Source organism: Felis catus, chromosome B3 (assembly GCF_018350175.1).
Source record: "Felis catus isolate Fca126 chromosome B3, F.catus_Fca126_mat1.0, whole genome shotgun sequence".
Lineage (NCBI taxonomy): Eukaryota > Metazoa > Chordata > Mammalia > Carnivora > Felidae > Felis > Felis catus.
In genome coordinates, this window is record NC_058373.1 from 79,065,930 (window position 1) to 79,090,000 (window position 24,071).

Here is a 24,071-nt window from a genome sequence, read left to right on the forward strand (position 1 = left end):
ACCCCTTCCCCTTATACGGCTATCCTCTGTGCCAAGAATGGCATAGGTTATAAGTGGGAACATTTCAAAGAATGTAGTATCTTTGAGAAAAATCAGTTTACGTTGATTGAAATAAGATGTTGAATACTAAATATTTTTTAATAAAGAAGCAAGGATACAAGCTATTTAGTAAAACACAATAGAGGTAACGCAATTATTTTGTTTGTTTTTTCAAAAAATATTCCATTGTGTGAAACAATTTCAACCATATTTAGAAAAATAGGAAATAAAAGATAAAAAGACCCACTCATGATTTCAACTCCCTAACAGAGCCAATTTAGTAATTTTAGAGTTTGAAATATATGTTTACTGCAAAGTCAGTTGTATCATTTGTGTAAGCAATTATTCCATTATTTACTGTTACATGTTGACAGTAAACTCATACTAAGCCCTGTCTATGCCAACATATTTAACTAAATATTTTCTGCCTAGATTGCTCTTTCCTGCCCTCTTTCAACAGATAAATGCTGTTTATTCTTCAACTTCAGCTTAATTTTCACTTCTTAGGGGACAGTTTTCCCCTGACTTCACAAAGATGAGTGCTTATGTACCCTCTTACACATTGATTCTTCCTAGCCCTTAACATTGTATGTGATTATTTATTACCCATCTCTTCCAGTGAACAGTGATCTCCATGAGGGCAAAGCGATTCGTCTTGCGCTTAGTATTATATCCCAGAATAGCACCTTGAACATAGTAAGTGCTCAATAAATAATCATTGAATGTCTGACTAAATGAATGGATTTAAGCACTGTCTATGTCGCTCTAGATGGTGAGAACTGAACAAAGAGCAAGTGGTTTGTGTACCGACCCATGAACAAGAATACATAGAGCTAATGACAGAATCTGCCCTGATATTTCCATCACCTTAGCACTTTGTATCTTATGTCCTCAGCCCACTAGCCCTGTATAAAAAGAAAACATAAGAACTGTAAGTGATTATATAGGAAGGGGAAAAAAACTGGTAGAGAAAAAGAAACTACATAAAGCTCTCAGAAACTGTCAGTAATTATTTACCTTCTACTTTGTTTTCCTTTGAATGAAAGAAATATTTCTTCATAGTTTTCAGGATGGCTCTGTTTTCACATACAGTCCTGATCTCAGAAAAGTTATAAACCTGAAAATAAATTAAAAGGACCTTATCATATACTGTTGGATTCCACAGAGTCAAATTACACAATACATAACCAACCATTTCCAGTCTGAACCTGATCACAAACCTTGCTTAAAATGTCGGTTCAGATTTTTTGAAAACTCGATTCAATTTCTTGTCAACATTCTCAAGGTTTGTCTTGTGTCTCAGTTTTGCCTCAATTATTAATACCACCTTAAATTCCATTTAAAAAAAGAACAATTCTTATTGTTTTTCATCATATAAATTGTAAGCCCAATTATAAATCTATATGAAAATAAATTATATGTTTTATCTCTATATTTTATAGTTTTAGGTTTTATGGAAATATATGCTTAAAAGTCTGAGGAATTAAATAATTTTGACATTTTTCACCAGGATATTTCATTAGATAACTCAGCCACACCATTTCAATTTTTTAAATTATAAACTTTTTTAGAGCAGTTTTTCATTCACCGCAAAATTGAACAAAAGTACAGAAAGTATCCATATACTTCCCTATTCAAACAAGTGTATAATCTCCCTATCAACATCCCGCACTATAGTGGCACATTTGTTACCCACATTTGATGAATGTACATTGACACATTATCACCCCAGGTCCATAGCTTACATTAGGGTTGACTCATGTGTTGTACATCCTATGAGTTTTGACAGATATGTAATGACACATTTCCACCATTGTAGTATCATACAGAACGGTTTCACTGCCCTAAAAATCCTCTATGCTTCACCTATTTCTCTCTCTCTCCTCTTCAGTTCATGGCAACCACTGATCTTTTTACTGTCTCCATAGTCGTTCCTTTTCTAAAATGTCATATAGTTAGAATCATCCAGCATGTAGCCTTTTCAAACTGGCTTTTGTTTTTACTTAGTAATATGCATTTAGATTTCCTCCTGGTCTTTTAATGGCTTGTCAGTTCATTTCTTTTTCTCAATAAATAATATCCCATTGTCTTGATGTACCACAGTTTATTTACCCATTCTTCTGTAGAAGGACATCTGGGTAGCTTCCAAGTTTCAGCAGTTATGACTAAATCTGCTATAAGCATCCATGTGCAGGTTTTTATTTTCATTAGCATGAGTAAACACCAAGTACAATTGCTGGATTATAAAGGAACAGTTACTTTACATACCTGCTAGTCTTTGGTATGTTCAGTGTCTAGGATTTTGGCCACTCCAATAGATATATAGTGGTATCTCATTGTTTTGCAATTGCCTAAAGACGTATGATGTTGAACATCTTTTCATATACATACTTGCTTTCTCTGTATCTTCCTTAGGCAAAGTCTGTTCAAGTCTTCTGTCCATATTTTAACCAGGTTATCTTCTTATTGCTGGGGTTTAACAGTCTTTTGCATATTTTGGATGACAGTCCATTATCAGATGTTTCTCTTCTAAACATTTTCTCCCAGACCAATAAACATTTTCTCCCGGTCTTTGGTCTGTCTTCTCATTCTCTTGACTTGTCTTTTGCACAGCAAAAGTTTTTTGATTTTAAAAGAGCTCGGCCAATCAATTGTTTTTTTCAGGGTTTGGGTCTTTTGTGTTGTATCAAAAAGTCACTGCCATATCCACCGTTACTTAGGTTTACTCTATTTTATATTCTAGGAGTTTTATAATTTTGCATTTTACATTTAGGTTTGTGATCCATTTAAAGTTGATTTTTATCAAGAGTGTAAGGTCTATGTCTAGATTATTTTTTTTGCATGTGGATGTCCAGTTGTTCCAACACCATTTGTTCAAAAGACTACCTTTTCTCCACTGTACTGCCTTTGCTCCTTTCGTCAGAGATCAGTTGACTATATCTATGTGAGTTTACTTTTGGGTGTCTGTGCTGTTCCTTTTATCTAGTTATCTATTTTTTCACTAATACCACACTGTCTTCATTATCATAGCTTTATGGTGGGTCGTAAGTCAGGCAGTGTCATTTCCCGACTTTATACTTCTTCAATATTCAGTTTGCTATTATGGCTCTTTTGAATCTCCATATAAACTTTAGAATCAGTTTGTTAATACCCAAAATCAGTTTGAGATTTTGATTGGGGTTGCATTGGATCTATGGATCAAGTTGGGAAGAACTTAACATCTTGACAATTTTGAGTCTTCTTATTCACGAACCAGAATATCTCTTCATTTATTTGCTTCTTTGATTCTGTTCAGCAGGTTCTTGTGGTTTTCCTCACATAAGTCTCGTATATGCTTTGCCAGATTTATATCTAAGTATTTCATTTTGGTGGTGTTAATGTAAATGATATTACGTTTTTGATCTCAAATTCCACTTGTTCATTGGTGGTATTTGGAAAAGTGATTTTTCTTTTTATTGAAGTACAATTGACAAGCAACGTTTCATTAGTTTCAGGTGTATAACATGGTGACAAGTCTGTATGTCATGCCACTGTCACCACAAGTGTAGCTACCAAACTGTCACCAAACAATGCCATTACAACACCATTGACTATATTTCTTATGCTGTGGCTGTTATCCCTGCACCTTATTCATTTCATAACTGGAAGCCTGTATCTCCCACACCCCTTTGGCAACCATCCGTTTATTCTCTGTACTTATGGGTCTCTTTCTGGAAAGCAAATGACATTTAACCTTGAATCCTGCAAGCTAGTTATAATCCATTATTAGTTTCAGGAGTTTTTGGTCAATTCTTTTGGATTTTCTACATAGACAATTATGCAACCAAAAGTCGTGCTCTATTTATCCTCTCAATTTTTGTTTGTCTAAGGAAGTCTTTATTTCCCCCTCACTTTTAAATTTTTTTTTTCAACGTTTATTTATTTTTGGGACAGAGAGAGACAGAGCATGAACGGGGGAGGGGCAGAGAGAGAGGGAGACACAGAATCGGAAACAGGCTCCAGGCTCTGAGCCATCAGCCCAGAGCCCGACGCGGGGCTCGAACTCACGGACCGCGAGATCGTGACCTGGCTGAAGTTGGACGCTTAACCGACTGCGCCACCCAGGCGCCCCAATTTCCCCCTCACTTTTAAAGGATAATTTAATTTCACAGGGCACAGAATTCTAGGGTAGAAGCTTATTTTCCCTCAACACTATTTCACTTCACTCTCCTCTTACTGGCATGGTTTCTGAGAAGTAGGATCTCATTTTTATCTATGTTCCTCTATAGGTAAGATGTTTTTGCCTTCTGTCTTCTTTCAGGACTTTTTCTTTATCTTTAATTTTCTAAAACTGAATATACTATGCCTAGGTACAGGATTTTTTTATGCTTATCTTGCTTATTATGCTCTGTGCTTCCTGGATTTATGGTTTAGTATCTGACATTACTTTGGAGGATTTTGTCGTCATTAAGGCTTTAAATGATATTGCCATTACGTATATGCTACACTTTTTATTGTTGTCCTATAGTTCTTGGACATTCCTTTTTTTCAGTCTTTTTCTCTTTTAAGTTTTGAAATTTTCCATTGCCATATACTAAAGCTCAGAGATACTCTCCTCAGCTGTGTCCAGTCTACTGATGAACCCACTAAAGCATTCCATATTTCTGTTACACTGTTTTTGATAACTAGAATTTTTTTAAGTTTATGTATCCCATTTTTTTTTTTGAGAAAAAGAGAGAGAGCGCATGCATGTGCAAGTGTGCAGGGGAGGGGCAGAGTAAGAGGGAGAGAGAGAAAATCCCAAGCAAGCTGCAGACTCCAGGCTCAGTGTGGAGCCCAATGCAAAGCCAGATCCTATGAACCATGCGATCATGATCTGAGCTGAAATCAAGAGTCAGAGGCTTAACCAACTGAGCCACCCAGGTGCTCTCTAGGATTTCTTTTTAATTCTTTCTTGTATATTGCATTACATTATCCAGCTGTTCTTGCATGTGATTTCCTTTTTCCATTAAAGCCCTTAGCATATTAATGAGAGGCGTTTTTAAAATTCCTGTTCTGATAATTCCCACCACTAGAGTATAATTTCCGTGAAGTTAAGAACTGTATCTCTTTGCTTCCCTGTCATTTCCAGAGCCTGGGATATAGTAAGTTTGCAAATATTTATTGAATGAATGATTCCCTCAAAAGTGAAAAGAATTTTCAATCAAAGTGACTCTACGTCTAAGATGTCAATCAGTTTGGATAGTTTTAAAACTCAATTGACTTACTTTATTTGACTAGCAAAGGCATGCAGTCAAAATGTCTTTATGTAGGCATAATTTATGTGATATCTTCTCACTAATATAATTATATGTAAAGTTATTTTCATATCCCCAAAATATTTATGCAATGATATAATATAATCAAATGCTAGAACACAATATGGGGCAATTACCTCAATGAAATTCAGTAATATTTTAAATATAATCATATTACTATAGAAATATTTATTCTATACACTGTCTGAAATTTAATAAAATGAAATGTTATGGCTAGAAAATAAAACACTAAAAACTTAAAAAAAAACTTGTTATAACTGGGTAGTGTAAATGTAGGTATTATTTTCTGTTTACACTTTTTGATGCTTTCCAAGTTTTCTACCATGAATACATATTGATTTTATAATAAGGAGAGATATTTTTTAAAACAAAGAGTATTTTAAGACGCTAAAAATAACAAATATAAATTGCATAGTTAAATTAAAGAGAGAAAGGTTAGAAAGAGTGGTCTATTCTCTCCTTTATCTTACTACATTGAGTACAAATGTGGAAATCTTCTGTCATCTCCATTTTGACTCCCGGTTCTAAAACTGTTAACTCATAGGGGTGAGTGATTTAATTATTATATCCTTTCTTGTGACTTGATGTAAAGTTTTTTTTTCTTTTTTTTTTAAATTTTTTTTTCAACGTTTATTTATTTTTTTTGGGACAGAGAGAGACAGAGCATGAACGGGGGAGGGGCAGAGAGAGAGGGAGACACAGAATCGGAAACAGGCTCCAGGCTCTGAGCCATCAGCCCAGAGCCTGATGCGGGGCTCGAACTCACGGACCGCGAGATCGTGACCTGGCTGAAGTCGGATGCTTAACCGACTGCGCCACCCAGGCTCCCCCCTTTTTTTTTTCTTTTTTTTAAGTTTATTCATTTATTTTGAGCGGGTAAGGAGAGGCAGAGAGGGAGCGGAAGAAAGAATCCCAAGCAGGCTCTGTGCTGTCAGTGTGGAGCCCGATGCAGGGCTTGATCTCACAAGCCATGAGATCATGACCTGAGCCAAAATAAAGTCAGGCGCTTACCTGACTGAGCCACCCAGGCACCCCACTGGTATAGAATTTTTATTAGCATTATTTGGAGGCTTTTTTTTCTATCTCATATGTATTAAGTAGCATACTTTGTCAATAAACTTTATTTTTAGTACATTTCAGATTTATAGAAAAATCATAAAGACAGTAGCGATTTCCCTATACAACTCTGTACCTTGTTGTCCCTATTATTGACATCTTACATTAATATAGTATTTTGTTACAATCAATGAATCAATATCGATATACTATTTTTAATTGAAGCCCATACTTTATTCAGACTTCCTTGGTTTACTCAATGTCTTTTTTTCACTGTTTTTCCTAAATCCTATCCAAGGATAGTAAAATGTAACATTACATTTTACTTGTCAGGTCTCCATAGACTACTCCTCAGTTTGACAGTTATCAGAGTTCCCTTGGTTTCGATGACCTTAATAGTTTTGAGGAATACTGATTAAGTATTTTGTAAAAAGTTCCTCTATTGGGATTTGTCTGATGTATATCTCCTAACTAAATTGGAGTTATATGCTTTTTGAGGAGGAAGATGATAGAATTGAAGTGCCATTACCCTCACATCCTATCTAGATAAAATCAACAGGATTTATCACTGTTGATGTGAACCTTGATCACCTAGCTGACGGAGTATTTCCCAGGCTTCCCCACAGTCATGTAATTGGTCTTACCCTTTTCCATACTGTACTTTTTGGAAGGGAGTCACTATGCACAGTACTCACTTAAAGACTGGGGAAGTATGTTTCATTTCTTTGGGGGCAAAGAATTTCTATAAGGGATCTTCATCTATTCTCCTTCATTTATTTATTCAGTCATTTATTTATATCAATATGGATTTATGGTATTTATACTTTGGATAAAGTCCACTGCTACATTTTTTAATTCTCTGTTCATGGTTCTAGTCCCAGTTTTTGAGAGCTCTTTCAGTTGGATTCTGTGTCCCTTTTAACATACCCTCGTCAGAGTATGTGTGTGTGGGGGTGTGTGTAGCACTTCTCTACTTCCTGGTACTATAAGATGATCCAGGCTCATCTTGTATATTTCCTGCCTCAGATCTAGAATCAATCATTTCTATGTGGCACTCTGGTTCCTCTTATTGGAGAATGGTATTAAAAACCAAGATCTGGGCACTAGGTGTGCTCTTTGCTAATGGAGTGCCACTTCTAGGCACTCTAAGTTGTCAGAGCAAATAAATATTTGTGTGCACATTAATCCATGTATATACAGGTATCTATATCTATAAATACTATATATAACCATCTATATCTATATTAAGCTAAACATAAATTCATACTAATGTCTTCAACTCTAATCCATTACCACATTGGTCACCTTATTCTTTTTCCTTTGCTTATTAATTCTAATTCTGACACTAAGAAAGATGACTCCACAATTCACTATTTACTTATTTAATTCTAATATACATGTATGGCAGTATGAGAAGTGTTAACCCATAGTCCCATGGAGAAAAAACACTTTATAAACCATAGTATAGTGCTCATGCACGGTTCTTCTACCTTTAGACTTACAGATTCGACTTATTTCCAAAGTAACTTAAGTCAGCACCTTTTCTCCCCACCACCTTCAGTTAGATTTCATATACTGGTACTAAGGTTATATTTTTTTAATCACCTATTTCATTCCATCCTGAGATCTCAGGATCTCCTCAATAATTTTTTTAAAATTTTCATACATTGTTTTATTCTTCATACAGCACCGTTCCATAGGTTTTGACAAATGCAAAATATATATGTCTACCACTGCAGATTATGCTGAACAGTGTCACTACCCTATAAATGTTCTGTGTTTCACCAATTCAATTCCTTTCCTCCCTCCTTGCAGCCACTGATATTTCTACCTTCTGTAGGTTTGCCTTTTTGAAATGTCACATGATTAGAATTATATAGTATATAAGCCTTTCAGACTGGCTTCTTTAATTTAAAAATATATATTTAACATTTATCAGGGTGCTCAGGTGGCTCAGTTAGGTTAAGCGTTTGACTCTTGATTTTGGCTCAGGTCATGATCTCACAGTTTGTGACTTCAAGCCCAACATCAGGCTCTGCACTGACAGTGCGGAGCCTGCTTGGGGGTCTCTCTCTCTCCCTTTTTCTCTCTGCTCCTCCCATGCTCGTATGCTTTCTCTCTCTCCCTCCCTCAAAAAAAAATACATAAATAAATAAAAACTTTAAAAACATTTAAAATTTATCTATATCTTCTCATGGCTTATTAGTTTATTTTTATCACTGAGTGATATTCCATTGTGTAGACATAAAACTGTTTATTTACTTGTTGAAGAACATCTTGATTGCTTCTAGATTTTGGTGATGACAAAGTTGTTACAAGCACTGGAACAAGCATGTGGAATAAGTGTGAAAAGAGTCAGAAAAATATCTAGAAGCATGACTGCCTGTGATATAATCACATAGGTGGGAATATGTTTAGTATTATAAGAAAGTTTCCACTGTCTTCCAAAGTGACTGACTAGCATTTTGCCACCCAACCAGTAATGTTGCTCCAAATTCTCACCACCTTTGAGGTATGTAGTGGTATCTCACTGGTATTCTAATTTGGATTTTTCTTTTTTTTATTAAAGTTTATTTATTTATTTTGAGAGAGAGAATGTGCGCAAACAACGGGAAAAGAGAGAGGGAATGAGAGAGAGAGAGAGAGAGAGAGAGAGAGAGAGAGAAAATCCCAAGCAAGCTCTGAACTGTCAGTGCAGAGCACAACACAGGGCTGAAACTCACAAACCCTGAGATCATGACCTGAGTCAAAATCAAGAGTCTGACGCTCAACTCACTGAGCCACCCAAGAACCCCCTAACTTGGAATTTTCTATTGACAAATTATACTGATCATCTTTTCATCATCATCCAATACTTATTTTCCATCTATATATATTCTTTGGTGAGTGTTTTTTTAATTGTTAAATTTGGTTTTTATTTTCCTAGTTGTTGAATTTTAAGAGTTATTTGTATATTTTGTGTACAAGTTCTTTCTAGGTGTGTGTTTTGCAAATATTTACCTGGTCTATAACTATTATTATTATTCTCTTATGGTACTGAATTCAATTTGCTAATCTTTTGTTGAGGAGTTTTTAATCTGCATTCATGAGAGAGACTGATCTATAATTTTCATTCCTTGTAATATTCTTGCTGGCTTTGGTATTAGGGTAATGCTCTCCTCAAAGAGAGTTAGGAAGTGTTCCGTATCTGTATTCTGAAAGAGATTTTGGAGAATTGGTATTATTTCCTCCTTGAATGTTTGGTAGAATCAACCAATGAAACTATCTGGGCTAATGCTTTGTTTTTCTTGAAAGGTTAGTAAATGTTATTTCAATTTGTTTAATATATACAAGCTACTCAAATTAGACACTCACCTTTTTAAGTTTTGGTAGTGTGTATCTTTCAAGAAATTGTTCCATTTTTAAATATCAATTTGGGGGAATAGAATTGTTAATAATATTCTTTAATTTTTCTATTCATGTACTTGGACCAGTAGTGATTATCCTTCTTTCCTTTCAGATACTATGAATTTGTTTATTCCCTGTTTTTATTTGGTTAACTAGCCTACAGGTTAATCAATTTTGTCGATAGTTTCAAAGAACCAGCTTTTGCTTTCATTGATTTTTCTACTGATTTCCTCTTTCCAATTTTATTGGTTTCTGCTCTAATTTTTATTATTTCTTTTCTCTGATTTGATTTAGGCCTACATTGATCTACTTTCTCTAGTTTCCCAAGGTGGAAGGTTTTTTATATATTTTTAAAATTAATGTATTCAGTGCTATAAATTTCCCACTAAGCACTGGTTTTGCTGAATCCCATAAATTTTGATAGGCTGTATTTTCATTTTCATTTAGCTGCTATGAACATTGGGGTACAAGTGGCCCTATGCATCAGTACTCCTGTATCCCTTGGATAAATTCCTAGCAGTGCTATTGCTGGGTCATAGGGTAGGTCTATTTTTAATTTTCTGAGGAACCTCCACACTGCTTTCCAGAGCAGCTGCACCAATTTGCATTCCCACCAACAGTGCAAGAGGGTTCCCGTTTCTCCACATCCTCTCCAGCATCTATAGTCTCCTGATTTGTTCATTTTGGCCACTCTGACTGGCGTGAGGTGATACCTGAGTGTGGTTTTGATTTGTATTTCCCTGATAAGGAGTGACGCTGAACATCTTTTCATGTGCCTGTTGGCCATCCGGATGTCTTCTTTAGAGAAGTGTCTATTCATGTTTTCTGCCCATTTCTTCACTGGGTTATTTGTTTTTCGGGTGTGGAGTTTGGTGAGCTCTTTATAGATTTTGGATACTAGCCCTTTGTCCGATATGTCATTTGCGAATATCTTTTCCCATTCCGTTGGTTGCCTTTTAGTTTTGTTGGTTGTTTCCTTTGCTGTGCAGAAGCTTTTTATCTTCATAAGGTCCCAGTAATTCACTTTTGCTTTTAATTCCCTTGCCTTTGGGGATGTGTCGAGTAAGAGATTGCTACGGCTGAGGTCAGAGAGGTCTTTTCCTGCTTTCTCCTCTAGGGTTTTGATGGTTTCCTGTCTCACAGTTAGGTCCTTTATCCATTTTGAGTTTATTTTTGTGAATGGTGTGAGAAAGTGGTCTAGTTTCAACCTTCTGCATGTTGCTGTCCAGTTCTCCCAGCACCATTTGTTAAAGAGGCTGTCTTTTTTCCATTGGATGTTCTTTCCTGCTTTGTCAAAGATGAGTTGGCCATACGTTTGTGGGTCTAGTTCTGGAGTTTCTATTCTATTCCATTGGTCTATGTGTCTGTTTTTGTGCCAATACCATGCTGTCTTGATGATTACAGCTTTGTAGTAGAGGCTAAAGTCCGGGATTGTGATGCCTCCTGCTTTGGTCTTCTTCTTCAAAATTACTTTGGCTATTCGGGGCCTTTTGTGGTCCCATATGAATTTTAGGATTGCTTGTTCTAGTTTCGAGAAGAATGCTGGTGCAATTTTGATTGGGATTGCATTGAATGTGTAGATAGCTTTGGGTAGTATTGACATTTTGACAATATTTATTTTTCCAATCCATGAGCAGGGAATGTCTTTCCATTTCTTTAAATCTTCTTCAATTTCTTTCATAAGCTTTCTATAGTTTTCAGCATACAGATCCTTTACATCTTTGGTTAGATTTATTCCTAGGTATTTTATGCTTCTTGGTGCAATTGTGAATGGGATCAGTTTCTTTATTTGTCTTTCTGTTGCTTCATTGTTAGTGTATAAGAATGCAACTGATTTCTGTACATTGATTTTGTATCCTGCAACTTTGCTGAATTCCTGTATCAGTTCTAGCAGACTTTTGGTGGAGTCGATCGGATTTTCCATGTATAATATCATGTCATCTGCAAAAAGCGAAAGCTTGACTTCATCTTTGCCAATTTTGATGCCTTTGATTTCCTTTTGTTGTCTGATTGCTGATGCTAGAACTTCCAGCACTATTGTTAAACAACAGCGGTGAGAGTGGGCATCCCTGTCGCGTTCCTGATCTCAGGGAAAAAGCTCTCAGTTTTTCCCCGTTGAGGATGATGTTAGCTGTGGGCTTTTCATAAATGGCTTTTATGATCTTTAAGTATGTTCCTTCTATCCCGACTTTCTCAAGGGTTTTTATTAAGAAAGGGTGCTGGATTTTGTCAAAGGCCTTTTCTGCATCGATTGACAGGATCATATGGTTCTTATCTTTTTTTTTGTTAATGTGATGTATCACGTTGATTGATTTGCGAATGTTGAACCAGCCCTGCATCCCAGGAATGAATCCCACTTGATCATGGTGAATAATTCTTTTTATATGCCGTTGAATGCGATTTGCTAGTATCTTATTGAGAATTTTTGCATCCATATTCATCAGGGTAGTTCAAAATATTTTAAAATGTCTCTTGAGATTTTTACTTTGGCCCATATGTTATTTAAAAGTGTGTTTGCTTAACCTCCAAGAATTTGGGATCTTTTTCTAACTATTTATGTGCTATTGATTTCTAATTTAATTCCACTATGGTCTGGAAACATACCCTATATGGTATACTTTTTTTTTAATTGGTTAAGGTTTGTTTTACGACTGAGCATATGGTCTATTATTAAGAATTTTCCAGGTAACCTTGAGAAGAACACGTATTCTGCTCGTGTTGGATAGAGTATTCTATAAGTGTTTATTAGTTTGGGTTGATTCATAATACTTTTCAGTTCAACTATATCCTTCCTGATTTTCTGTCTGGTTGATTTATCAGTTACTGACAGAAGGATGCTGAACTATCACAGTAGATTTGTTTATTTCTCCTTGAAATTCTGTCAGTTTTTTATCTCACATACTTTGATGCTTTTTTGCTGTGGTGTGTGTGTGTGTGTGTGTGTGTGTGTGTGTGTGTGTGTGTGTGCGTGTGCCTGTTAATTGTTATGTCTGCTTAGAGAATTGGTCCATTATCATTATATAGTGCCTACCTTAATCCCTAATAATTTTCCAAAGTCAGCTATATCTGAAATTAGTACAGTTATCCTTGCTTTCTTTTTGTTAGTATTAACATGATATTTCTCCATCCCTTTACTTTGAGGCTGGGTCTTTATACATAAAGTGGTTTTCTTCTAAATATCATACAGTTTTGTCTTTTAGTTAAATAAAATAATCTCTGTCTTTTAATTTGTATATTTAGGCCATTCATATTTAAAATATATTTTGATATAGTTGGATTAATAACTACCATGTTTCTATCTGTTTTGTTTTCATTGCATTTGTTCTTTGCGCCCTTCTCCTCATTTATTGCATTTTCTGGTTTTAATTTAACATTTTATATGATTCCATTGCTCTTCCTCTTTCAGCATATCAAGTATGCTTATTTTTAAGATGTTTTAGTGGTTACACTAGAGTTTGCCATATATTCTTTGAATTAATCCATGTCCATCTCAAACTACATAATACTACTTCACGTGTAGTGCAGCACCCTCGAAATAGTATTCCTGATTTCTTTCTGCCCCTTATATTGCTGTCACCTATCCTACTTATCTGTGAGCTATAATCACACAATATATCATTACTATTATACTAAAAGCAGTTATCATTTAGATTAATTAAAAATAAGAAAAGTAGCATATTTAAATTTTAACAAAATACCTTCAACTATTTCTTCTTTAATGTTCTTCCTTTCTTCATACAGATCTGAGTTTCTGAACAATATTATTTTCTCTCTCCCTAGAGATATAAAAAAATATTTCCTTTCAGAGGCCTATTAGTGACACATTCCTTCAATTACTGTTTGGCCGACAAAGTCTGCATTGCTGAGAAAATCTTATCTTCGGAAAAATAATTTCACTGGATATTTAATTATAGGTTGAGTTTTTTTTCCACTTTAAATATTTTCTCTCTCTTCTTTCTATCACAATTTCAGAAAGGATATGTGCTCTAATTTTTGTTCTGTTTCTTCTATAAGTAAGATGTTATTTAAAATGTGGCCCTTTTTTTATAATATATTCTCTTTGTCTTTGGTTTTCTGCAGTTTGAATATGAGTTGCCTACATTTATTGTTGTTGTTGTTGTTGTTGTTGTTATTGTTTATCCTGACTGTATTTTCTGGAATTCCCAGGTTTGTAGTTTAGAGCCTGTTATTAATATTGGAAAACCTCACCATTATTACCTCACATATTTTTTCTGTACCTTCTCTCTTCTCCTTCTGGTATCCCAGTTGTATGGAGGCTATACTTTTTGTAACTGTACCACACTTAGTGAATGCTCTTTTCACTATTTTCATTATTTTTTCCCTTTGCGCTTCTTTGTTGAAAGTTTATAGTAACCTATCTTCAAACTCATTTATTTTCATAGCTCTATAAATTGATGAGCCTCCCCCTTTTTTAATGATTTTATTTTAATTTTTTAATGTTTATTTTTGAGAGAGAGAAAGAGAGAGACAGAGCATGAGAGGGGGAGGGGCAGACAGTGAGGCAGATACAGAATCTAGAGCAAACTCCACGCTCTGAGCTGTCAGCACAGAGCTTTATGCGGGGCTCAAACCCACAAACCATAAGATCATGACCTGAGCCACAGTTGGATGCTTAACTGACTGAGCCACCCATGTGCCCCTATTGATGAGCCCTTCTAAGGCATCCTTTGTTTTCATTATGGTGGTTTGGGGTTTCTAGCATTTTATTTTGATTCTTTCCTAACATTTCCATTCCTCTGTTTACCCATATATTCATGCATACTGTCTACTTTTTTCATTAGCACCCTGAACATATTAACATAGTTATTTCAAACTCCCTGTCTCATTTGCAGCTCGTGAGTTCGAGCCCTGCATCAGGCTCTGCACTGACCGCTCAGAGCCTGGAGCCTGCTTCAGATTCTGTATCTCCCTCCTCTCTGTCCCTCGTCTATTTGCACTCTGTCTCACTCTCTCTAAAAATAAATAAATATTTAAAAAATTAAATTCCCTGTATCATAATTCTGACATCTGTGTCATATCTGAATCTGGCCTGATGCTTGCTTTGTCTTCTGATTGTGATTTTCCTTTGTCTTTCAGCATACTTTATAATTTTTTGTTGAAAGCCAGACATGACGTAACAGGTAATAGAAACTGAGGGAAATAGGTGTTTAATGTAAGGTCTTATGTTAATATGGCTAGGAGCAGAGCTGTGTTTAATGTTTGCTATAGCTGGACCAGAGGCTTCAAATTCCTTTAATGTCTTTGCTTTTGTCTTGTTTGTCTTTGCTTCCTTAAGAACTCTTCCTTAGGTAAAGTCTGTCTTTCAGTTCCTTGAGCTATAATATTGTTAAGATACTAGATACCTTTTGATGTGTTAGAAGGGAATGGGGAAGAAGAAGAATTGTACACTGTTACGATTGAATCTCTTTCAGTGGGCCTGTGCATCTGGGATGTAACCTTCACAAGTTATAGTTCTTAGACTTTTTTTCCCCCTTGCGTGTTATTGGAAAACTACAGGAGGCTGGAGCAGAGAAAATGCCCTTCCCTTAGGTAGCTACGACTCTGGTGAAGTCTTTCCTCTGAAGAGTAGCCATTTGATATGAGAATACTCTTATAGTATTTCACAATGGCTACTCTTCCCCTCCCTTGTGAGAGCCAGGAGGGCATCTTTCTTGGCTCTTCAAGGTGAGAACCTGGTATAATTCCACTAGATAAAACCCAAGAAATTGTCAGGGACCCCTTAAGACTAAAGCTCTCAGAAGCCTCTCACTTTCAAGCTAGTCTACACTCAGCCTCTAACAACTCATCAAAATGCTCATTTAAGTGTTTTCAACAATGTATGACTCCAGGACCTTCTTCGTATGGAATGGAGATGGAGACTGATTTCTCATTTGCCTGTCCTTCTGGATTTCAGGGTGCCAGTTTGTTCTGCAACCATCATCCTCTGATAACTCCAAGAAAAGCCATTGATTTTGTTTGCTCAACATTTGTTTTTTTGGTTGCAAAAATGGGAGTGACAACTTCCCAGCTTTTACATGTCAGAACTGAAATCAGAAGTTTGACTTCTTTTTATTTTTAAATCACTACTGCTAGACTATTTTGCCTGCACAAAGTCTCAATACCTCTGAAATTAACTAACCAAGTCTGTTGGTCTCATAAACACAGACATCCATGGATGGGCTTGCCTCTCCCAAGGCAACAGAAGAAATCCATGTGCCAGAGGAAATTTTAGCCCTGGAGTCATTCTCAAGGCTCTGGAAACCCCCACACTTGAAAATATAAAATTGATATCATCATCATCCAAGTTTTTATTTCACTGCTTTTAAAAGTAGTGAAATATATGCCACAATATGTCTCATTCTAAAGGTTGAAAATTTTATGCTATGACTATAATGACATCATCCTGCCTCCCACAGAAGGCTTTTGCTTGGAGAGTTCAGCAAAAGAACAAAATTAACAGGAAACGTCACTTTCACACACAGATGGAAAAAATGTTAACATCTTCTGAATTCTATGACAGTCTCCTTGATGGGAACATACATGTCACCAAAACGTACCAACAATGTGCAAACACATCTTATGAACAGGTGCTAAACTGAGGTCACTGCTGGAAGATGGGAGCTTTGGCAGTACTGAGAACAAAAGATTCCTCCTAGGTGTAGTTTGAAGCTAAGAAATAAGAATCACGTGTAAGGAATGTTCCAGGCAGGATAAAACTTGTGAATGCTTGAGTGACAATGTACCGAGGAGGCCTCCTATTACTTCTATTCTACCTTTATTTCATAGATCGTGAACCAATCCCACTCCTTTCTTAAAGATTTTGTGGAATAAATTAAAAATTCTCTTCTGGTTAAATAATGTTGTGATCATTCCAAAAAGAAAAAGAAATATGTGATTCTTCTCTCTCCTTGAGGACTGACTTCAGTAACATTAAATTATGAAAACAGTACAGAAATATCTAGCAGATTTATTTTGCTCAAAGTTTCCCTATGTATTCCCTAAGTGGTCTAACCTCTAAAATGTATTCCATGTTGCCAGTATACTGAGAACAAAAAAGAACAACCAAAAGCATATATGGCTAGTTCTATGTCTAGGGAGAATATTAATGTGAGTTTTCTATACATAAGATAAAAAAGCCACATTTATTTTCCTTCCCTATTTAATCCTAAAATTGCTTTCTCTTGAAATGTTCACAGAGCTATAACATAAGATTTTTAAAATAACATTTGTGGTAATACATGTAAAATGAGACCCACATGATGTTATAGTGAGAAGGTAACATTCTTGATCAGTGCATGGGAGAGGTGTACAGGGGTATCAAACATTAAGGGTTTATAAGGCTGGGTTATTGCTCAAAGAACTGAATGTGAAACAAAAATGTTACCATACTACCATTATCTAATCCCTTCCTCATCCACATCACATCACACACATACCCGCACACACCACATATGCACATACCGCATACGTACAAATATACAGATACCTTCTTCTAGTACTCTGCTCCATTAATTCTTTCCTTTCTATGGCCTGTGTAGCACGTTACTTTCTCCTGTGTCCCTCCTTCAGGCTAGCAAAATCTTTCCTCAATTCTACTTTCTTTCCAAGCTATAGCACTATCTTCTTCCTTTTATAACTCTTTTGTTATCCCTTTCACATTTGAAATTGTGGAAAATTTGTCCCTATTAGACAATCAAGTACACATCAAATACAGAGAATGGTGAACAAAAGTTCTTTACTTTCCCCTTTAGCAGGATCTCCCGTCTCCTCCAAGGAGAAACGTGAGGAAGTCTCTTTTCTAACAGCTTCCTTCTCATTTGCCATGCTTCCTCAATGCCCTCTACCCCAGGATCCTTTATCTTCTTTTCTTTAACTTCATCCCAAGCTGTCAATCTATTCCAACTGGTTTTCCCAATATGAAAGTGTGTGTGCGTGTGTGTGTGTGTGTGTGTGTGTGTGTGTGTGTGTGTGTATTTTGTGCTGGTGAATGGAATTTCAAGTCCTCTGAGTATTTCTGGAGTATGAGCATAGCGGGTAAAGGACCGTGGTTATCTAGCAATATTCAATAACCCTCCTCAAACTATTTCATTAAAATTATCAATAAGACTCTGTATCTTTTTAGTTTTCTCCTTTCTCCTATTTATAACTCTGTAGTATTTGAGCCTTCCTATTAATAATTTTTCACTTTAACTGGCCAGTGGAACAAAATTCCCAGTGCTTTTCATTCTGTAACTCTAAAAATTCCTTCTCTATCTCCTTCATGGGTGTCTTCCTAAAGAAGATGGACATGTTACTAAATAGAGACATTGCTGAAGGTATGTTTTTGGCTTTTGTCTCACTTTGTATTTATTCTTTGAGTCATCATACCTCTTCTTCTTTTTCTGTGTGTAGATGATGTTCACACTAGCACTGAGGAGATGACATCTAAACTGGCTTTTGAAGGATGAGTGGGAATTATTAGGATGATGATGGGATCAAAATGAATGTGGAAAATGGTGCTGCATACACAAAAATACAGACAGATCAATTAGGATGGCAAATTTAGGAGAACTGCCAACATTGCACATGAGTGAGTATAAACTGTGCACTGGTGTTGTGCAATGCTATATCCTTGATGGAATATTAGGAATAAGAAGGAGCTATGGAAGCTGAAGCCACAGCAATACTAAAGTCATTCATGATAATGAAATTTGAACTTTATTCTTTACATTAGTATATCCTAAAGCAGGTTTTCAGAACAACTGATTGATAAAAAATTGATGTGTATTTAAAATAATCCATAATCACATGAATTCAGGCCATAAAATTGAACACATTTGAACAGGTTTCTTTGCTAGAAGGGGCAATTTTTAAAATATTTATTTATTTTTCAGGGAGAGAAAGAGAGACAGACAGACAGACAGATAGGCCATGAGTAAGGGAGGGGCAGAGAGAGAAAAAACACAGAATCTGAAGCAGGATCAAGGCTCTGTCAGAGCCTGATCTGGGGCTCAAACCCAGGAACTGCAAAATCATGACCTGAGCCGAAGTCAGACACTTAACCAACTGAGCCACCCAGGTGCCTAGAAGGGGTTCTTTATAGTCAACTTACCCCCTAATTCTCTTAAGAATATAATATGTGGTATTTGCTATGGGACCCTTTGACATTTTCTAGAATATACATTGGGAATTTGCTTAAACAATGGGGGTCATAGAAGTAATTAACTTCTAGTTTTAAAGATGACTCAGATAACAGTACAAAAAATGGCTTAAAGATATAAATCGGATAAATATTGCCACAGGCAGTCACATAAGAGAGGAAATGAGGATAAATGAAGCAAAATGAGTAATGAGTAGTTGATCTCACAATAATTGGTAAGAAAATGATGTTCTGGGTAAGGCAATGACACAGATAATGATAATGGAGAGGAGTAAGACATTTTTCAAGAGCTTTTAAGGAGGTAGACTCAGTCTCCTTGTTTGGCTTTTTTTTTTTTTTGGAGGTATACTCAATAGGATTTGGTAGGCAGTAGATATGGGGGATGACAGAGGTAGGGAAGAGTCCAGTATAGGACCCTGATTTCTGACAGAGTAGGTGTTTGAAGGACTACAGTATGATATAGACATTCAAATCCAGGATGGGGTGGTGGCTGTAGGGGTAAGGGAGTTGCAAAGAGGGTGGATGCTACAGTGTAAGAAACATGTGAAAAGACAGTAGAGGAAAATCTTCTCTACAATTTTGCATGGAACTACACAGCTCTAAGAGGAACATTTTTTTCATGTCATGTGACTAAGTAGGTTGAATAACTAGCTCATGTGATTTACTCTCTCAAAGATCAATTTTAATTTATTTTAATAATATTTATTCCTATATAAATTTGATTGACACATTTGGTTGCCACTAAAGTTAGACAGAACTCAGATCTGGTACTACAATGAAAACTCACCATTATTCCTTGTGCTGATCTCTTCAAATAATCCCATTTCTGTCAAACAAACCAACAAATGAATTATTCTCCAATAAAAGAGTCTGGAAACCATGGTTGTCTCTATTTTTTCCTTGATATTCCAGTCCTAAGATTTCACCATTTTATTATCTCTCATTCAGAAGACTCAAAAACAATCCTGAAAGACACAAAAGTAGAAGAAAATGAATGAAAAGACATACTATGTTCTTTGGAGGAAAGACTTAACATAAATATGTCAACACAATAAAATATCATTAGGGTTTTATTTTCCTTAAAGCTAAAGAGAACTCAGTTGAAAAACATAACAAAACAAAAAAGGTAGCAATAAGTCTGAAACAAAAGATAACTCTAAAAAAGAGAAGAATGAGAATAACCTTTCCCTAGAAGGAATTGGCACACATTATAAAGCTTCTGTAGTTAAAACAGTATGGAATCCATGCATGGAGAAACAAAGTGACATAACATAAAAAAAAAAAAAGAAAATATTTACAGTGACTTTAAAACACAAGTAGACTGTATATCCTTAGTTAAATACATTCTGAGGTACAAAACAATAAAGCCTGAAAAAATAACAAATCCTACATTTTGAGGATATATATTGTGACTGTATATCCTTAGTTTAATATATTCTGAGGTCAAAAAAAACAAAGTTTGAAATAATAACTATACATTTTGAGGACTTACATTTGAGGATATATATTAAGTAGTGCAACTATAAGACTGTTACCTTTGCAGTGAGGGAAAAAGCAGATGAGGTTTTTGTTTTTGTTTTTAATTTTTAATGTTGATGTATTTTTGAGAGAGAGAGAAAGAGAGAGAGAGATAAAAAAACAGTGGGGGAGGGGCAGAGAGAGAGTGAGACATAGAATCTAAAGCAGGCTCTGGGCTTCGAGCTGTCAGCACAGAGCCCGACGCAAGGCTCTAGCCCATGAACCACGAGATCACAGTCTGAGCTGAAGTTGGACGCTTAACCAACTGAGCCATCCAGATGCCCCGCAAATGACATTTTATATATGATTACCATGGAAAACCAGAAGTGTTGGCATGAGAGAAATAGGAACCAAATGTAAAATCAATAAGGTTAGGTAATAATCACCTAAACCTGAATTTGAATTAGAACTCACAATAAATATCAATTATACAAACTCACAAACTTTATCCTTAAAAAATACATGCTTCTTAGACTTGTGCATTGAAATAAGAAAAAACAATGACTGACTGTAAAACATTGAGCACTCTTAGCACCCATTTGTGGTCTTTACCATTTCACAACACACGCAATAAAGTCTTCTAGGAGAATGGGTGATTCTGAGTGTTGGATAGAAAATTTAAAAGATGATCTTGAGACATCTTGCCATATAAAGGAGTTAGAAAGCTCTTAAAGCCTACCAGGATTGTATCAAAAAGATACAGAAGTCAACCTAAGGAGGTTCCCAATTCAGCAAAGATAGGACCAATTTGAACATTAATAAAGGTAATTGCAATAGATTGAAATGCATCAAATATATTTTAACATGAGTTTATTTTATTTCTTTTGAAATAAAGAAAGAAACCCACTGGAAACAGTTCCTATAGCACACACAAACAAAAAGCAAGCAAATATTATATGCCCGCTGATAGTACACAGCACAACCTATAAGCGATTCTTGCCAAAAAAAAAAAAAAAAAAAGTCTAAATCTGATCAAGTTTTTTAATTTAATCACCATTTTGTGGGGGAATACAGGAGACAGAAGAACATTATAAATATTACCATGAATATGAAATTAGCAAATATTGTCTCTGTCACTTTAATGCGTTTCAAGATCAAAAAAGAGATACAAGGTGAAATTAAAGATTAAAAATATTTAAGAAACTTCATTAACCAATTACATACAATGAATGGACCTTATTTGGATATTATTCAAAGAAAGGACTTATAAAAAATCTCATACAAAAATTATAGAAACTTAACTACTGACTACATACTTGGGATTGTTAAAATTGTTAATATATTAGATATGGTAATAGTATATGCCTATGTTCACTAATGAGTCTTTATCTTTTAGAAATTCAAACTCAAATATATATAAATTAAAGGTATTGATGATTGACTTCAAAAAACTTAAAGATGTAGGTCGAAGAGAGATAAAAAAGAGTGGTCATGAAATGATCACTTTTGAAGTTGGTTGGTGAATATATAGGGGCTTGTTACATTATTCCATATACTTTTTTATTTTCTAATTTTTCATAATGAAATGAAAGAAAAAAATCTCATATATTTTCTCCTTCTCCAGTCTCACATCAGCTGCTTATTTTCTTTTCCTAAAATATTGCTATAGTAACTAGTGTTATCAACGTGAATTTTCACCTCTGAGATTTACTCAGAACACGCTCATTAGATTCATCCTCTAAAAACCCTAAAAAACAACTTTTTTCACAAGTAGCTACTTTGCTCAAAACTTGTAAGTGATTCTCCACTTTCCTCGAAATAAGTGATCATAAGTCTGTTCAAAATAAACCATCATTAGTTTGACATCAAAGACACCTTACAATCTGTTTCCATCCAATTCTCTGAACACTTCCCTCACTTCTTTTTATGAACTTGATGCTTTAGTCAAAGCATTTGTCCACTTGTCTGCTTGTCCTGGAAACAGATGTGGGAACTCCACCTCCACTCTTGCTCTTACAAGGCTGTCTGAGTAGTTGCCCTTCCTCTATATTTATCTTAATTTGTTCCTTCCTTGAAGGTCTATTCAAGTCTCACCTCCTCCATGTAGCTTTTCCTAAAGACTTTTCAACTACGGTCAACTGTCTCTTATTTGAACTCCAGCAGCAATTACTTTCCTATAACTCATTTTATCACATGCTACTCTACATGGCTAGGGTATTTTAATGCCCAGACTCCACCCTCTTTGATGTCAGGGAGTGTGTCAGATTTCAATGTACTCAAGCACAAACTGTAGAGCCTTATACAGAATAATTGCTCAATAAATGTTTGCTGATGTTGCTGCTGGCCTTGCTGCCATTATTAATGATTGTGGTGGTGGTGATGATAATGACGGTGGTGGTGATAATGATAAAGGAAGTTCATTTGACAATAATTGCCAGGATCCCAAAATTTCTTCATTGAGATGACCTTGAATCTAAAGATTTACGACTGAGTTAGAGTACTGATTCATAAAACTAAATATTCAACTTGCGTTTGGTCCTAGAAGTCATTCCATATGTCCCAATAACCTAGTACTGCCAATTAAGATGGATTAAGCATACACACAAACAAAAAGAAAAACAAGAACAAAAACAAAACCCCTATTTTCAAATTCTTCATTGACTTTTTACTCCTTAAAGAATTACAAATGTCTTGATAGAGGATTAGAGGTTTACAGTCTGGCCTAAAATCCAAAATCAAATTTCATTCTCATTATTTCCCTATATGTACTCTGCTTCAGTTAAAATAGTCTAATTTTAAATATATTTGGAACCATTTCTCTTCTTTCTATTTCCATTAAACTTCCTTAGTTTAGATCTTCATAATTTCTTGGATTGTTTCAATTCCTTTTCAAATCCACCACCTGGCTTCCAGTCATGTTCCCTTCCAGTTCATTCCCCACCCACCCTTCACTAAAGCCCAAGAAGGATTTATCCTGCTTAAAATTCTTGTATGACTTTCTTAGCTATAAAGGCTAAATGCCTTAACATGGTGTACAAGACCTTTTATGATATTCACTTTCATTACTTCAAATGTCTGCTATATGCTATGGGCTTCCCATAGAGTGGCAAACACTCTATGGTCGATCCCTATATTGTCTAGTTAGAGAAAAGGAGAAGAAACCCACACACATAAACATATGATAAAGACCAACAGGAACCATGATAAAAGGGGGGGATACCATGAGAAAGAAATATAGGGAGATCTAATTTAGATTGAACAGAAAAGATCTTCCTGCTGAAGTAACATTTAAGTTGTTTCCTTCATGTGGAGAAAAAGTTACTAAGAGTTTGATAAATCTCAGAGGTTAGAAAGAGAAGTGAAGTTACAATATATACCATCTGTTTATGTTTATTACCTACTTGATAAATTATAAAAAAATTGATAGCAAGTTAGCTCTCTATATAAATTATGATAACGTTTTGTATTATGTTTTCCATTTTGTCATGTGTCTTTTATTTTTATAAAAATTTTTCCATTAGAAGTTTAAAAGTTAAGCAGCATTCTATAGACCTAAGGCTTTGTGTTTCCTGCTTTCCCTTAATACTAGATTATCAGTATTTCAGATATACAGATATACAGTCTTTTCTACTTTTAAAATTTAACACTTTAATCCACCTGATTTTATTTTTGATAGTTATGAGAGGGGAGCTATA

The 24,071-nt window shown here is 35.3% G+C and overlaps 1 long non-coding RNA gene across 3 annotated transcripts in view; it reads right to left on the minus strand.

The window, feature by feature from the left end:
- Nucleotides 1–24,071, minus strand: part of LOC109500786 — a 208,489-nt gene that overhangs the window by 19,756 nt on the left and 164,662 nt on the right. For all 3 annotated transcript variants that reach the window (XR_006599476.1, XR_002743030.2, XR_006599477.1), the window contains 2 exons: nt 19,706–19,883; nt 1,057–1,156 (listed from right to left, as the gene is read on the minus strand). This is a non-coding gene — a long non-coding RNA (uncharacterized LOC109500786). The remainder of the gene's footprint in view (nt 1–1,056; nt 1,157–19,705; nt 19,884–24,071) is intronic.